The following is an 11,021-nucleotide window of genomic DNA, read 5'->3' as shown; positions in this document are numbered from 1 at the left end:
TCGAAACTTGGCTATATCGAACATGCGAAGGTTCCTGAAGACTTTAGGCTTACCTTTCTTGTCGAAAAACAGACAAATCGATTCAACGGGAATTGAAAAGAAATTCTCAAAATGAAAATTTTCTAAGCTTTTTTTTTTCGGAAATGAGGCCAAAATCAACATGGTCCGATTCCGTTGAAACTTAGATAAATAGATGAATCGATGATTTCCCAATGCATTAAGCTTACCCTTTCCGTCGAAAATGAAAGCAAACTCTATTTGGCGAGAATCAAAGGAAAGTTGAAAAATCCAAAATTTCCGAAGACGGTAGGCTTAGCTTTTTTACAAAAATAAGGCCAAAATCGACATGGTCCGATCGAGTTGAAACTTGGATAAATCAAAGAATCGACAATTTTCCAAGAATATAAGCTTACCCTTTCCATCGAAAATGAAAGGAAAATCGATTTGGCGAGAATCAAACCAAACTTGAAAAATCGAAAATTTCCCAAGGCTATAGGCTTAGCTTTTTTTCGAAAATGAGGCCGAAATCAACATGATCCGATTGAGTTCAAACTTGGATATATCGGAGAATAGACGATTTCCCAAGGGTATACACTTACTGTTTTCGTCGAAAATGAAAGCAAAATCGATTTGGCGAGAATCCATCGAAACTAGAAAAATGCAAAATTTCCCAAGACTATAGGCTTAGCTTTTTTTCGAAAATGAGGCCGAAATCAACATGGTCCGATTGATTTTGAAAGTTGCATAAATCGGAGAATCGACGATTTCCCAAGGGTACACACTTACTAATTTTGTCGAAAATGAAAGCAAAATCGATTTAGCGAGAAATAAATGAAACTAGAAAAATCCAAAAAAGGCTTAGCTTTTTTTCGAAAATGAGGCCGAAATCAACATGGTCCGATTGAGTTGAAAGTTGGATAAATCGGAGAATCGACGATTTCTCAAGTGTATACACTTACTCTTTTCGTCGAAAATGAAAGCAAGATCGATTTAGCGAGAAATAAACGAAACTAGAAAAATCCAAAATTTCCCAAGACTATAGGCTTAGCTTTTTTTCGAAAATGAGGCCGAAATCAACATGGTCCGATTGAGTTCAAACTTAGATATATCGGAGAATAGACGATTTCCCAAGGGTATACACTTACTCTTTTCGTCGAAAATGAAAGCAAAATCGATTGGACGAGAATCCAACGAAACTAGAAAAATAAAAAATTTCCCAAAGGCTTAGCGTTTTTTCGAAAATGAGGCCGAAATCAGCATGGTCCGATTGAGTTGAAAGTTGGATGAATCGGAGAATCGACGATTTCTCAAGGGTATACACTAACTCTTTTCGTCGAAAATGAAAGCGATAATGATTTGGCGAGAATACAACGAAACTGGAAAAATCCAAAATTTCCCAAGACTATAGGCTTAGCTTTTTTTCGAAAATGAGGACGAAATGAACATGGTCCGATTCAGTTGAAAGTTGCATAAATCGGAGAATCGACGATTTCCCAGGGGTATACGCTTACCAATTTCGTCGAAAATGAAAGCAAAATCGATTTAGCGAGAAATAAACGAAACTAGAAAAATCCAAAATTTCCCATGGCTTAGCCTTTTTTCGAAAATGAGGCCGAAATCAACATGGTCCGATTGAGTTGAAAGTTGCATAAATCGGAGAATCGACGATTTCTCAAGGGTTTCTCGATTTCTCGATTTTTCAAGGACTTCTCACACTTACTCTTTTCGTCGAAAATGAAAGCAAAATCGATTTGGCGAGAATCCAACGAAACTAGAAAAATCCTAAATTTCCCATGACTATAGGCTTAGCTTTTTTACAGAAATGAGACCGAAATCAACATGGTCCGATTGGGTTGAAAGTTGCATAAATCGGAGAATCGAAGATTTCCCAAGGGTATACACTTACTAATTTCGTCGAAAATCAAAGCAAAATCGATTTAGCGAAAAATAAACGAATGTAGAAAAATCCAGAATTTCGGAAGACTATAGGCTTAGCTTTTTTTCGAAAATGAGGCCGAAATCAACATGGTCCGATTGAGTTGAAAGTTGCATAAATCGGAGAATCGACGATTTCCCAAGGGTATACACCTACTAATTTCGTCGAAAATGAAAGCAAAATCGATTTAGCGAAAAATAAACGAAACTAGAAAAATCCAAAATTTCCCAAGACTGTAGGCTTAGCTTTTTTTCGAAAATGAGGCCGAAATCAACATGATCCGATTGAATTCAAACTTGGATGTATCGGAGAATAGACGATTTCCCAAGGGTATACACTTACTCTTTTCGTCGAAAATGAAAGCAAAATCGATTGGGCGAGAATCCGACGAAACTAGAAAAATCCAAAATTTCCCAAGTCTATAGGCTTAGCTTTTTTTCGAAAATGAGGCCGAAATCAACATGATCCGATTGAGTTCAAACTTGGATATATCGGAGAATAGACGATTTCCCAAGGGTATACACTTACTGTTTTCGTCGAAAATGAAAGCAAAATCGATTGGGCGAGAATCCAACGAAACTAGAAAAATCCAAAATTTCCCAAGACTATAGGCTTAGCTTTTTTTCGAAAATGAGGCCGAAATCAACATGGTCCGATTGAGTTGAAAGTTGGACAAATCGGAGAATCGACGATTTAGAGACCACGGAGAAGAGGTGTGACAGAAAGTGGGTAAATAAAAAAAAACATATAAAACAATAAATGGCGCATCTGCCACTAAGGTGCGCGAGGCTGCGTCACAGCAGAGCTGGTGGGCACCTAAATGGTCCTGATCTGGCGAGGTTTTAGCCGCAAATGTCTGTTTTTCTACATATTCTATATGAAACTTCCCTAGCGAGGCTGGGTTTATGCCGTGTCCTGAAGTTTCGAAGATAATTTTCATAATTCTGGGGCTGTACCGCCACGCTGCCGTACGTGCTGTAAAATTGATATCTTCCGCAGGTACGGCAGCATTACCTTTATTATGTTGCTGGTCAGGAGCTGTGCGCGTAGCGATGATAGTTTCTGGGTGATATCCTTCTCTTGTTTTCTGACTCCAGAGATGGCAGATGAGCACGTAGTGGCTCCGTTTATCTTCGACACGCAGTTCGCTCGCACCTCTTGGATGACGCGGCGGAGGTTGTTGATGCGTCCGCTGGTATTGACATACTCACTGTGCTCGTGCCCCTACGTTAACTGTAGTATGACTTTTTTTTCGCATCGAGGACTTTTGTGGAATCGATTATTTGCGCTTTCATGGCATCATCTTGAGGGCCGGTGGGGTGTCTTGGCTTAACGGCTCAAGCCACTCGACGTTGATCTGCAGAATGCCCTAAACGGCGGTAGCTTTCACAACGACGCATTCGGCAATGCGGATGCATGTGACCAACTCTATTGTAACGTAGAGACCGGAGTGTTCTCCTAGGTATTAACAGGAGACTGTATGCCGCGGACAGTAAGCACGTGTTGAGTTTCCGCAACTCTTACACCATCGGCTAACAAGAGCACAACCTGACGATTAAGCGTCTTCATTTCCTCAATGTTCTGTACACGCCGACCTTCCATAGTTACTGTAATCACTTTGCCGAAAGGTTGAAGCGCTTCACGTATATAAATATCTTCCAACCGTTCTGGAAGTAGCGGCACCTTTATCTTGATATCGGCTGGCTGCAGGTCCTTGCGATACAGCTGCAGTTTTTAATCATCGCTTCAATGAGTGCAACGATTTCGGCCTTCGCTAACGTTGATTTGCGAGTAACCATGTAGACGTGAAATCTGGAGCTGTCCAAATGAACTTGCCTCCTTGAGGTCTATAGCATTTCACAGGGCATCTTTCATGTATTGAACTCGACAGGGGCGGCCAGCTAGATGAGTGTGAAGTAAAAGAGTTGGTGTTGGGCTTACCGGTTGGCAGGCACGTAGGTACGGTGCGACATTCATTACTGCAGGTAGCAGCCTGAGCAATACGTCGGCTCTCAAGCCGATAATTCCATTGTTGGAGAGAACATCAATACTCACAAGGCCGCTTATGCATCATCCCGTGTATGTTCGTTCCGAGCGCCCTTTCTGCTTGAGCAGCGCGTTGCAAGTTTCGAGCTGCTTGCCGTTCTTCGAGTGACATTACAGTTTGTTGCTGTAGCATTCATTCCTTCGCGCTTGGGGCGAAAGAATGCACAACAAACGCTCAACTACGTCTGTGAAGACACGTTTCACTTTCGTGTTATACCGATTCCCATGACAGAGGGATCAGCCATGTTTTTAATATTATGGCTCGTAATAACCGCTGGTCATGTCGCAGCAAATCTGGCCGCTAAAGTTAAAGTTGGCCCTATAATATTAATTGTTGGGGTTTAACGACCCAAATCCACGATATCATTGAGAGACGCCGTAATGAAGCGCTTCGGAAATTTCGACCACCTGGGGTTCTTTAACGTGCACCTAAATTTAAGTACACGGGCCTCAAGCATTTTTGCCTCCATCGAAAATGCGGCCGCCGCTGCCGAGATTCGATAAAGCTTGCGCCGATATAAGCGTTCGAGTCAAAATTACGCCGATACGACACGAACTGTAGACGCTGGGAACGAGAGCACGTGAATCGCTTAGCTCCAAAGTTTCGCGTTTCAAACCGTATGTGGTCACTACGGCTCGTTTTTATACTTCATGACTGTAGCCAGGGTTTCGCCTTCTTTTCTTACGAGAGTGTTACACAGGCCGAATTAGAAAAAATTGTGCTCATAGACGGCAACAGTGAACTCTTAGAACAGCAACTACGGGTAGTCAGGGTTGTCGTTGGGTAAATTTATTTATTGATTTGTAAAGTATACTGCTAACCTAAGAAGGCTGTAAGCAGGTGTGGGCATACAAACATGAGCAGTGCGTAGATACTACGCAAAAAAGCGATAAACATATGCTATACAATATGAGTACTTCTCTACTGCAATAATAGAAACACAACAATAATTACAATACTACATAACTACACTATAGCAATTATTTCCTACATACCACTAATGCATACTGCACGCGGCACAAAAGAATATATGCATTATATTGCCACACGCGCTCCTTTCATTCTATGCTTTGGGTTACCGCCGCCTTACACGTGTTACTACTGCCTTGCGTAAGCCGCGCCAGTATGTCTGGGAACGTTCCAGATTGTAGTAGATCATTTTGTTAAGATTGCGCACATGAAGCGAATAGTCAAGGTTATTCCAGAGCTTGCGCGACCGCCAGCGATAAGGCTCGAATGTTCGATGCCGCATGTATAAATGCCGACGCGTCTTGCCGCGGTTAAGTTTTTATCGACGGCCGACGCCCAGTTCGCAGCTATCAGTGTACAGCGTGTATTGCTGTAGTTTGAGTTTTGATTTCCCGGCCACAAGTTCCGCCAAATAAAGAGTTTCATTTTGAACACGCCGACTGCTCTCTTCGGCGACGTCAAGACCCCGTGACAATATAACATAGAAGGGACCCGATATCGTAGAGTAAAAACATTTTTTTAAAGGGGACCCAGAAATCAAGCTAAAAGCAGGCAAAAGTAACCATGCTATGCGATTTTATTGCCATATTTGTAGTCATATAGAATAGATGTGGTATTATGAATGTAGTATTCATCCGAACAAAGAAAATTATTTTGACTAAACAGAGATAACAGCGCAATTTTTTAGCCCTTGACTTGGTCATCAAGCCACGTGGAAGTTGCAAATAAATGAATATATTATTATAAAAAAACGCCAGGCCTGCGCTGAAACCGCAGCACAGTCACAGCGAAAGCTGGAAGAGCGGCGTTTCTAGAGCCCGTTGTAAGCTCTCTTGGGGCTACAATACAAGTACACTAGAAAGGTACCCACTACGCCATAAATCACAATTTTTGTGAAGTTGGGAAGCACCTACTAAGCCATTATTCGTCATTCTGCGGAGAAGCGAGGCACCAGCTACACGTCTGTAAGGCATTATGTGCACTTTATTGACGCGACCACTGATGTCGATGAAGAATTATGGCTCAGCCCTTTGTAATGGGTTGGAATCTTTAAATGGCCCACCAGTTATGACTCTTGCATTGGGTGAGACCCGGTCGCTATTTCCCTCTCCCGTCATGCTGTGTAACATACGCTGACGTGGGAGAGAGGGGGGGGGCGGGAGGCGAAGAACTTTACTGAGACCCCGAGGAAATGGATCATGCGCTTATGGGCTTCCTTGGCAGCCAATACAAATGCACTTGCGAGGAACCCACTACGCTATAAATCATTGTAATTTTTGAGAAGTAGGGCAGCAGGCACTGTGCCATTTTTCGCCATTCTACGGAGAGCCGTGGTACCTGCTAAACGCATGTAAGGCATTATGCGCACTTTGTTGATGCTGTGCCTGATAACGATGATGAATTATGGCAGATTCCTTTGTAATGGGTTGGAAGCATTCAGCAACCTACTCGTTGCGCAATTCGCATTGTGTGACGCCTGGTTACAGAATTGGCGTTGTGCGACGCTTGGTGCTTATTTTACTCGTCTACCGCGCTATATTGCATATGCTAATGTGCTTCCTTCCCGACATGAAGCCTGTATAGGACCTTTTTGCAAAGCAGTTTCAAGCACCGGCATGGCTCAGAGGTTAAACACTGGGCTCCCACGCAGAGGGCCCAGATTCGAACGTAGTTCCATCCTTACATGCATTCATGCATGCCTTACATGCATTTAGCATGTACCACGGCTCTCCCTAGAATGACGAAAAATGGCATACTGCCTGCTTCACTACTTCTCAAAAATTACAATAATTTATAGCGTAGTGGGTTCCTCGCAAGTGCACTTGTATTGGTTGCCAAGGAAGCCCATAAGCGCATGATCCATTTCCTCGGGGTCTTCCCCCCCCCTCTCTCTCCCACGTCAACTTATGCTATACAGCATGGCGGGAGAGGGAAATCGCGACCGGGCGTCACCGACGGCAAATTGCATAACTGGTGGCCCGTTTAAAGCTTCCAACCCATTACAAAAGGCTGAGCCATAATTCTTCATCGTCATCAGTCGTCGCGTCAACAAAGTGCAAATAATGCCTTACAGACGTGTAGCTGGTGCCTCGCTTCTCCGCCGAATGACGAATAATGGCTTAGTAGGTGCTTCTGAACTTCGTCAAAATTGTTATTTGTGGCATAGTGGGTACCGTGCTAGTGTACTTGTTATAATAGCCCCAAGAGAGATTACAACGGGCTCTAGAAACGCCGCTCTTCCAGCTTTCGCTGGGACTGTGCTGCGGTTTCAGCGCAGGCCTGGCGTTTTTTTTTTCCTTGAAAGTGCAGACCGAAATTGATTATTGCAGTTACGATAGCACCATTCCAGCTTCACATATATAGTGCAATATGGTTCCAGAAGATGAACCGTCTAAATTCATTTTGTTGCGGACCTCTGTTTTTGTCATGTTCACGCGGGAACACGCGCTGCGCATCAGAATTAGAAACTTGCGCGTAGCCACAGAGTAGATGGCGGGCAGCATGCTAAAGCCACGCTCATTCAGACGGAAGTTATTAACTGGGGTGCTATGCAGGATGGCCCGAGTTTGGTGAAACTCGATATCTTTCCGAGCTCTGGCGACACCCGCTTTTGAACACGCTAATAGTACGATAAGGTGAAATCCATCCCTCAGCGCGCGCTCCGTTCCATTGGTTACGATGGGACGCGGCGCCACATCAAGGGCGATCTAGAAGGTTGGGTGGTGTCGTAAAACTAGAGGCACCTTGTTTCATTTGTTTGTCGTTCCACTGAGTGCAGACGTGCACCCATGCAGGAAAAGTGGCAGAAAGCTCTACTAACTATATGTTTTATGTGTGCGCCGCGGGCCCTTTGAATTCATTTAGAAGCGTTTAATGTCTGCAGCAAGTATCCTTTAGAATAAGCAGCACCGTGGCCTCCGAGATTAGTTCCGACCGAGCGCCTTACAACACCGCGGCTAGAGCTAATCGCCAAGGCCACGTGTATAATCACCATGGTCGGCCTGTACATTCTAGCGCGTTGCTCGGCCGGCGCGCGCCCTCGTCGTTCTCTTCTTCATCGTCTGCTCGGTCCCAGAGCACGTGCGCCCGGCTGATTAGCTAATTGGCTGGGCGGTATACCTAGCTAAGTCAGGACGTGCTATGACGAAGCTGATTATGCCGAATCTTGGTAAGGTCGAGCTAAGTAAGCCCCGTCTTACTAAGACCATGCTAATGAAGTCGTGTAAAGCTAAGAACAATGTAATTGAGATCACGATAAATAACATGACGCTAATTAGGAACGTGTAAATAAAACCAAGATAATCAAGACGTTACTCGCCGAGATGGTGTTAATTAGGATCGTGCTAATTACGATTATGCTAATTACCTATGTACTTTCCAGGACCTCGCAAAGTAAACCTGTGTAATTAACGCCGTGGTAATTAGGACATTATTATTTATTGTTAACCGACGCGGCGCTAATTATGAGCGTGCTAATTAGGATCGTGCTCACTAGGATTACGCTAATTACCTCTGTACTATTCAGGACCTTGCGAATTAAGCCTGAGTAATTAATGGCGCGGTATTTAAAACAATATCAATAATGCTAATTAACACTACGATTATTAGGAGCGTGTAATTAAAGCAAAGATAATCAGGACCTTACTCACCGAGGACGTATTAATTGGTATCTTGCTAAATATTTTATGTTAATTACTTCTGTACCTAATTAATGTCGTGGTAATTAAAACATTGACAACTAAGAAAGGACTATTCACTATCATGTTAGTTAAGACCTTCCTAATCAATAGCACCAATATTGAGACCGAACTGACACGGTCATTACTCAGAAGCAGACCAAGCACACTGAGTAGACGAGCCACGTAAAAAGGTGGAAGAAGCTAGGTGATCACAAGCTCCACCGATGGCCCAAGCCATGCACAAGCACTGCAAGCTGAACAAATTATATTATATACAAAGAAGCTGCTGAGTAGCGTCCACCGCATGAAACACTTGACAGGCACACCGGCACTACACTCTAAGCACGGTAACGTTTACTAAAGGTGCACATTTTCACAAATTTGTGTACTTATAAAATAGAAGTTATCTAGTAACCTTTAGTACCCGTTCATAGTATCGAGCATTCTCACGTAAAAATAGAGGTTACGTTGTACAGTACACGGTATACTGTTTACACAAAACGGCTTGCAGGAGATTTTATGCGGCCACATCACGTAAAAATAGAGGTTACGTTGTACAGTACACGGTATAGTGTTTACACAAAACGGCTTGCAGGAGATTTTATACGGCCACCGCTCTGCGCCTCTTCTTTCCTTCGCTCTTCTTTCTTCGACGCATTCCAGGAGGTTACGCTCATCACATGCTTGGATCAGCCAGTTGTGCCACAGCAACGGAAGCACAGCCTTCCACTCTTTCGCACTTCGTGCTGCGCATGCCTCGTGTTTTTTCCACGCTTGCTTGTGCGGTTTTAATACACCGTCTATATACGTACGCTAAGAAATGCGAACCTTTGCGGAAGGTGTCACATGGAAGGTGCTTCTCGGAACACACGCGATGGCGCATTGTAATAATTCAAATGCATGACTGCTTATAGAACGTGACAATTGCGGTGACCGAGGCCAAACGCGTTGCCTTCGCTCATTAGAAGAGGCAGCTAACAAAACATTCGCATATTCGAGGCGATTTGGAGTTAGAATGCACTACAGTAATGATCACCCGCGATTATTATTAAAATGTTGTCGGCCCGTCAATATCAGTGACGACCGGAGATTTTATAACAGTACCATGATATAAGTGTCAGGCAATCCTCTCTTGGTCCAACTTCTATGCAGTTTAAGCAGGTTGGCCTGATTATAACACATCAATTATTTTTTCCTGTCGGTGCAATTTCATTTTGACTGTGTGATTCGTGCTTATCAAAATATGTGTTATCTGATAATAAATACCAGCCGTCTATTTGTTATAGGGCTATTTGCCATTTTGTTCACCTTCAAATATGGGATCAGCATTGGAAACGTGGATACTGACAAAATGGGAAGTTTACGAAGCAGGGAAGCTGCTGAAGGCGGTAAAGAAGTGCGCGGAGAATTAACACTGCTCCTCACGGCGTAGAGTATATTCAAAATTGATATACAGACCACTCACCATACGCCACGTTAAGTCAGTTTTACGTACTTCTCGCAAAACCCAAAGAAATGTCTGAAATCATCGCGTAATAAGTAGCTGGCTGGTACGTTTGTGCAAATTACATACGAATGCTGAATGATATTATCAGAAAAACACGCAGTAAACGTAAATGTATGCGTACGCAAAACATACAATAATACCAAGAGCGCATATCAAGAGCCGGAACGCGGTTTTCTCGAGAGGTGCAAATTGTAATGCTTAAGCATCTACGTAATTGGATCAAGAGAGGATACTTGTCTGATACACATGGCACAACTCATGATTAAGAATATCTGTCAATCACCTGCTCTTCTTAATTATCGTTTTAGTGGCCGACCGCATTTGAACGACGCGATGCTTGTGGGCGAAGGTGTGACGTTATGATGCATGCAAGCTCTAAGCCAACTCCAAAGGAAATTGTTTTGTGTTTTTTCTTGCGATTAGGGAAGCGTACATCTCTTGCCACGGACACCGAAATTGCCGTGCTCTAAGCAGACATGCATGTACCAGAATTATTGCAAAGCTCCAGCGTGTGTATTCAGGAAAGGGTAGGCCATATGACACCGCCGTGAAAGTTCTCATTACTCTGTGTACATATTTGTACGCTGCATAATAAAGCCGCAGGAAGAAGTACGAAAGATTAGGCGTGCACAGAAAGAAGCCCTAAAGGAAGAGCCACGCTTCTCTTGCTAGACGACACTTGGCTGGGCCGATCATGCGCGTAGCGAGTGGTCCGAAATGTGTCGCAGAAAGAAGATCGAAAGAAAAAAAGAGGCACATACCCTTTGTTAGGCGACACCTGGGTCGGTGGGCCACGGGTAGCGCGGTCATACTGAGTGGATCCCCCTGCAAATAATACGTGATCAGCGTCGTGCTTCTCCTTAAGTACACTAATGTGTGCGG

This window comes from Rhipicephalus sanguineus, chromosome 7 (assembly GCF_013339695.2).
Source record: "Rhipicephalus sanguineus isolate Rsan-2018 chromosome 7, BIME_Rsan_1.4, whole genome shotgun sequence".
NCBI classification, from domain to species: Eukaryota; Metazoa; Arthropoda; class Arachnida; order Ixodida; family Ixodidae; genus Rhipicephalus; species Rhipicephalus sanguineus.
The sequence above is the reverse complement of the archived record's forward strand: the minus strand, read 5'-3'. Positions refer to the sequence as shown.